The sequence below is a fragment of the Dreissena polymorpha genome, chromosome 9 (assembly GCF_020536995.1).
Source record: "Dreissena polymorpha isolate Duluth1 chromosome 9, UMN_Dpol_1.0, whole genome shotgun sequence".
NCBI classification, from domain to species: Eukaryota; Metazoa; Mollusca; class Bivalvia; order Myida; family Dreissenidae; genus Dreissena; species Dreissena polymorpha.
Genome location: NC_068363.1, coordinates 96474419 through 96481433, shown reverse-complemented (window position 1 = coordinate 96481433; position 7015 = coordinate 96474419). Strand labels below are relative to the sequence as shown.

The 7015-nt window shown below is 38.5% G+C and overlaps 1 protein-coding gene across 5 annotated transcripts in view; it reads left to right on the top strand.

Annotated features, from left to right (window-relative positions):
• LOC127845477 (uncharacterized) overlaps positions 1–7015 on the top strand; it is a 67690-nt gene that overhangs the window by 32971 nt on the left and 27704 nt on the right. The gene's annotated exons all lie outside the window — the stretch shown is intronic.

Genomic DNA, 7015 nt, shown 5'->3' with positions numbered 1-7015 from the left:
GGGGCATCACGGTTAACAATGTGTATATTATAAGTATTAAAAATTATAAGTGGGGAACATAGGACTTGCAACTTAACACTAAACACTGAGTAACACTGATAAGACATTGTACTTCCTTTTTTTATGTTGGCGGTTTTTGCCGTAACCTGGGTAGTTTATTTGCAAACTGCACAGGCTGGGGTTCGAACCCGTGATTCTTGGATTTGTAGACCATTTCTCCACCAAGCTAGTCGGTCGTACACATTTGGAAAATAATGATTATATATCTTGATATATTTACGGGGTAATGGTAAGTTAAATTGAATGCTTTTTGGTATTTCAGTAGTTATCCAGCTGATTACCGGTAAGTACTGTTTTTTAAATAGTAAAATGCATAAATTACATAAATTAAAGCTTATTTCAAGTGTTGTATCAGGTGTTTAGCTCAGTATTTTTTGTGAAACAAAGCTTCAACATTTAGGGAAAAATGTGAATCGGAGTGTGCAGAATGAAGAAAGAAGACTGCCATGAGAACATTAATAAAATACTTATGATGTTTGTATACTAGTGTATGTAAGTTTATTTGATCTAGGTTTAAACGGCTATTCAAATTTTAACCCGTTAATGCTGATAATTGATGTGGATGATTTCAATGTATCTGGTATTTGCATAAAATCAGTTGACGGAGAATTCATGTGGATACATTCACATTATAATGTACAATAAAATTGGACCATTTATAAAAGAACCTTCACCTCATATTTTAAACAAAAACATAATTAAACCAAAATCTGGATTGATGAAATTTAAATATTCGCGCCGTGGTAATTTGCATTACGTATGCCGCAACTTATACATTATTTCCAATAATAGTTTGAAAGGAGAACGCTGATTGGTCGTGAAAAAGTAACAGTTCATATGATTGGTAGATGTGGGTTAATATGGTCATGTGACATAGCAACGTGTTCAGTAGCAACAAGCTGCAAAACTGTATACAACGCAATTTTAACAGAGCATTATTTTCGTCACAAAAATGAGTTACGGAAAGACATTTATCAAAAATGATGTTAAAATTGTTGCATAGTGTAACTAGATACAGACTATAGATAGCTGCATGCTTGAATAACTTTACTATTACATTGTACAGTGAGCTGATAAGCCAGTCTCACTTGAGCCACCAACGTAGTAACATCATTAAAGAGTATAGCGCACATTTGTGTTTGTTATTACTTAGACTATTCACATGAGTGAAAGAACAACTACGCATAACATCAAATAACATTCAAATATGAAACATGGTGTCAGAATTTGAGTGATTTATCCACATCACATAAGTTTAAAAAATGGATTTAAGTGGCATCCAAGCTCCGCGAATGGACTGGAACTCGTCCAATTTACCCGAAGCATTCGACAAATTTGAACGTCACGTGAAACTCATGTTTAGTGGACCTTTGAAGAACAAATCAGAGGAAGAGCATGTATCATATTTCTTATTGTGGATTGGTGACACAGGACGTGACATTCACAGCACGTGGAAAGACATTTCACCAGAAAATGCAAAGAAGATAAAAACATATTATGAACGTTTCAGAAATTACGTGCAGCCAAAGTTAAATCCGATCTTTGCCCGGTACAAGTTTTACAAACAGATGCAGGACAACGACTCCATTGATGCATATATTACACGCTTGCAACTTATTGCACAAGACTGCAACTTTGCCAAAAAGACGGACGAAATGATTCGAGATAGGATCGTTTTTGGCACAAATTCGCCAAAGTTACGCGAGAAGCTAATCAACATCGGTGCAGGGTTGACACTCGATGTAGCCGTACAGACTGCGCAAAGTCTGGAGTACTCAAGGGAGCAGCTGCGCTCCATAAACAACGAAGTAGACGCGTGCCGATCCAGGCCAGTGCACCCTAGACCGATGCAACCGCATCGCCAACGACAACAACGTCGGACGACAGCTACTGATGCAGGTCCAAGTCTACCTACTAAACACAAGCCGTGCTTCAACTGTGATACATTTCACAACTTTGGACAATATCCAGCAAAAGGAAAGCAGTGCCGCAAGTGCAACAAACTTAACCATTTCGCAAAGTGTTGCCGTTCTAAAAACAATAATATACACACTGTGGACAATGACACAATAAGTTATGATGTAACATCGGATGTAGATGGATTCAATATTGACACGGTAAGCACATTTTGTTCTACCGATCGTGCAATGATTCGTCTCCCCATTGGCCCTAATAAATGTCCCATTAGTTTTAAAATTGATACTGGAAGTTCAGTAAACATTCTGCCGAAGAAAGAGTTTAATTGTCTGAACATTCATTCCCCATTGGAACCCCCTACTGACATTTTGACTGCCTATACAGGTAACAGACTTCCAGTTGTAGGGAAAATCAAATTGCGATGTTCACACAAAGACAAAACTGTGAGCACGCGGTTTCATGTTGTAGATTCCCCGTCGGTACCTCTCTTAAGTCTGAAAACATCAACCGATCTAGGATTAATTCAGCTGACATGTACTGTTGATTGCCCATCCCAAGAATTAAATAAAGAAAGTGTGTTATCAGATTACAAAGACCTCTTTGAAGGTATTGGGGTCATCCCTGGCACTTGCAAGCTTCATTTGAAGCCAGATGCTATACCAGTCGTTAATCCTCCTAGGAGAGTTCCGGAAGCATTACGCAAAAGACTACGCGAAGAGCTTGACCGAATGGAAAACAATGACATAATTGCTAAGGTCAATACACCCACAGACTGGGTAAATTCACTTGTAGTGGTCGAAAAGCCGAACACTGGACAGTTAAGAATATGTCTTGACCCAAAAGCACTGAATGACGCTATTCGAAGACCACATTACCCTATGCCAACACTTGACTACGTGACGTCACAGTTAGCTGAATGCAAATATTTCAGTCTATTAGACATTACACATGCTTACTGGAGTGTAAGGCTTGACGAAAAGTCATCTTACCTGACAACATTCAGTACCCCATTTGGCAGATATCGTTATCTCCGACTTCCTTTTGGGATAAAATCATCTCAGGACATTTTTGTACAGAAAATTGAGGAGATATTCGGGGACCTGACAGGTGTACGCACAATAGTTGACGACATATTAATAAGTGGACGTACAAGAATTGAGCATGACAGAAATCTCACTGCTACGCTTCAACGTGCACGTGAAAATGGCATAAAATTTAATCCCGACAAATGTCGTATTGGATTGTCCGAAGTACCATTTTTTGGTCACGTGATCACGTCATCTGGACTGAAACCAGACAGTACTAAGATTGAGGCATGTGTCAATGTAGAAGCACCAAAGACACGCGGCGAACTTGAAACATTTTTGGGTATGGTTACTTATCTGCAGAAATTTGCCCCCAATTTGGCTGAAATAACAAGCCCATTGAGATTGCTTCTGAAAAAAGACGTTGAATTTGTATGGGATCAGCCACAATCAGATGCCTTTTCTAAAGTTAAGCAGGTCATAACACAAAGCCCAGTGCTAGCTTACTTTGACCCCAAGAAGCCGGTTTGCATTGAATGTGACGCTTCAATGAACGGTGTAGGTGCAGCGATCATGCAAGATGGTCAGCCAGTTGCATATGCATCTAAGACATTGACACAGACAGAACGAAATTATGCAAACATTGAACGTGAAATGCTAGCTATAGTGTTCGCATGCCAGCGTTTTCACCAGTACATATATGGCAGACATGTAATTGTTCATTCTGACCATAAGCCCTTATCTGCGATCATGAAGAAGCCATTACATGCAGCACCACCTCGTTTGCAAAGGATGATGCTTAGTTTGCAAAAATATGACCTTGATGTTAGACATGTGAGCGGGAAAGAAGTTCCCATCGGCGATTTCCTGTCACGACAGCCAATGTCAGACTGTTCTGAAATCGAAGGTCTTGACCTTCACGTTCACACGGTGCTCTCGAGCATGACCTATACTGACCGAAGTCTAGAAAACGTGAGAAACGAGACAAGAACTGACCTACAGATGATAGCCCTGAAACAGACTATAGTTAGAGGATGGCCAAGTTCTAGGTCAGATTGCCCTGACATGATACGCGAGTATTTCAATCACAGGGACGAACTTTCGACAGCCGATGACCTAATTTTTAGAGGGCAGACACTGGTCATTCCCAAGAGACTCCGACCACACATGTTAGAACAAGTTCATTTAGGTCACATGGGCATTGAAAAAAGCACACAAAGAGCCAAAGACGTTATGTTCTGGCCAGGAATGTGCAAGCAAATTACTGAGTACATAATGAGCTGTACAATTTGCTTATCGCATAGAAACTCAAACCAAAAAGAACCGTTAACACCCCATGAAATTCCGCAGGGTCCATGGCAGGAGGTTGCCACAGACATATTCCATTTTGATGGAAATGACTATTTGCTCGTAGTAGACTACTACAGCAGATACTTTGAAATAGACAAACTTCCGGACATGCTGTCCACAACAGTTATCAGAAAACTGAAGTCACGCTTCAGTACCCATGGCATTCCGATGCGTATTTTCAGTGACAACGGACCTCAGTATACATCGGACGTATTTCGAAATTTTGTCAAATCATGGCATATTGAGCATGTCACATCTAGTCCAAATTATCCGAAGTCAAACGGACTTGCTGAACGGACAGTACAAACTGTAAAAAGACTGCTACAAAAAGCAAAAGACAGTGGCCATGAACCATACTTAGCCTTGCTAGAGTATAAGAACACTCCACTCTCAGATTGCAATCGGTCAACCGTGCAGTTGCTGATGAGTAGGAGAACTAGGTCAATTATGCCTACAACGGTTACCCAGCTTCTGCTTAAAGTCGTTAACCCAGACTTTGTCCGATCTTCAATTCGAACTTCCAAAAATAAACAAAAAAACAATTATGACAAAACCGCAAAACCGCTCCCCAGATTACATTTGAATGAAACTGTGAGGTTCCAGCTAGGAAAACTCTGGAAACCAGCTAAAGTTATCGAAATACACAATGCTAACTCTTACATAATACTAACACCTTCTGGTCAGGTTTACAGGAGAAATCGCCGCTACCTCATCAGAACCAATGAGGATTTCCCAGAGATATCAGATTTTACACCTGATGTTTTTGCAAGAAATCATTCAAGCACTGATAAACAGGTCAAACAACCAACAAACAATAGTGCATTGAATATTCAACATCCCTCTGTACCTGTAGATAAGCCCATTTCCCCTTATCAGACACGATCAGGTAGAATAGTGCAGCCGAGTCAGCGATACGCAGAAAATGAATGGACTAAGTAAATATTCAGAATGTTGTTGATGTTTATGTAACATTGATCAAAACATCAAATTATTAATATTAACATAATTATGATTAATTGTGAATATGTTATAACAAACTTTTATTGAAGACAAATTTTTATCTTTACAAAACAAAGGGGATGTTGCATAGTGTAACTAGATACAGACTATAGATAGCTGCATGCTTGAATAACCTTACTATTACATTGTACAGTGAGCTGATAAGCCAGTCTCACTTGAGCCACCAACGTAGTAACATCATTAAAGAGTATAGCGCACATTTGTGTTTGTTATTACTTAGACTATTCACATGAGTGAAAGAACAACTACGCATAACATCAAATAACATTCAAATATGAAACAAAAATAGTTTCGTAAGTACACTATCTATCAAATATTTTCGACATCGTCATTTATTTTGTATCAGATATTGAATTAAATGGTATTATTCATAAGTATAAGTGGGGTGATGGTAACACGATAAATTTATTGTAAATATCCAATGGCATTTGTGTTTGTAAATTGCAGTTGATTACGCGCATATAAGGGATAGTTATAATAAATGTTAATTAAACACGAGTAGTTCGCATCAAGTTTATTTTATTTATTTCATTGTTCAGTCCAGGAAAGATAGTTATGGCAGTAATCGTTTTAGTAATAACATGAGTTCGAAAATTAACGTACGAAAATTTTAGATTTCGAGTGCCAGAGGGCACGCTTGTGCGGAGGCTGATGTATTTAAATGAGGTTATTTGCAACTGACTGAATTGTTGTCATTTTTTCTTTCAACTGCCTGTTGATATTTATCGTGAATACATACGTCCACAACTGTTCTGTTTACTCACGTGACCTTCGAGAAATTAGATGTTGAAATATCATTTTGTCAATGTCTCATAATACATAGTATTTTTGCGTGAGTAAAATATGACAAAAATCCCGATACTTAGTGTCCAAAGAATATTTAATTTGTTAAAAGAATAATTGGCTAGATTGCACTTTACCGGTACGCAGTTGTTTACCACTATCGACAAAGCGGGGGTTTGGGGGCGGTAGCCCCCTATACTAAGGAAATATATAGGATATAAAGGATTATTAGGTGTTGCGTTAGTTGTTAAGTGTTAGGTATTGCGGGTTAGGGTTAGGTTACGCTTTTCAATTCTTTTTTTACGTACCGGTAAAGTGCAATAGCCCCGAATAATTTATTGCCGAAAACATTTGGTTTTTATCCCGCATTGTGTTACCCGACTGTTAAGCACATTTAATCACCTGACCTTTCAAATAGCAACCACATCTCACACATATTGCCCTTTTCCGAACATGTGGCTATGCTATATGTTTATCAAGTTCCATTTAAATATTTTAATTGGTCTATCAAGCACGAATTCCGTAGAGTCAATGCATGTTCATTAAAAGAAAACAATAATATAGACTCTAAAGGGGCTAACCAGGTGATTATATTCGTCCTTTTTTGCAGACATCATAAACAACGAACATGACACACATTGTCAGTAAGATACACATAACTTCACTTAAACGTGTGCGTCATTTGTATGCAAACTACCCTGTTGTTACGTTTTTTCTTTTTCTTTTTTAAATTAAACCTATTCGCGCGCCGGAAACTAGTTGTTGCCCATTACGAGCCGCGTTGTTGCGTCGCCTAAATGTTTTTGTAAGATGCATTCTGATTGGTCTCGTTGGCATCATATAATGATCACGTGACATAG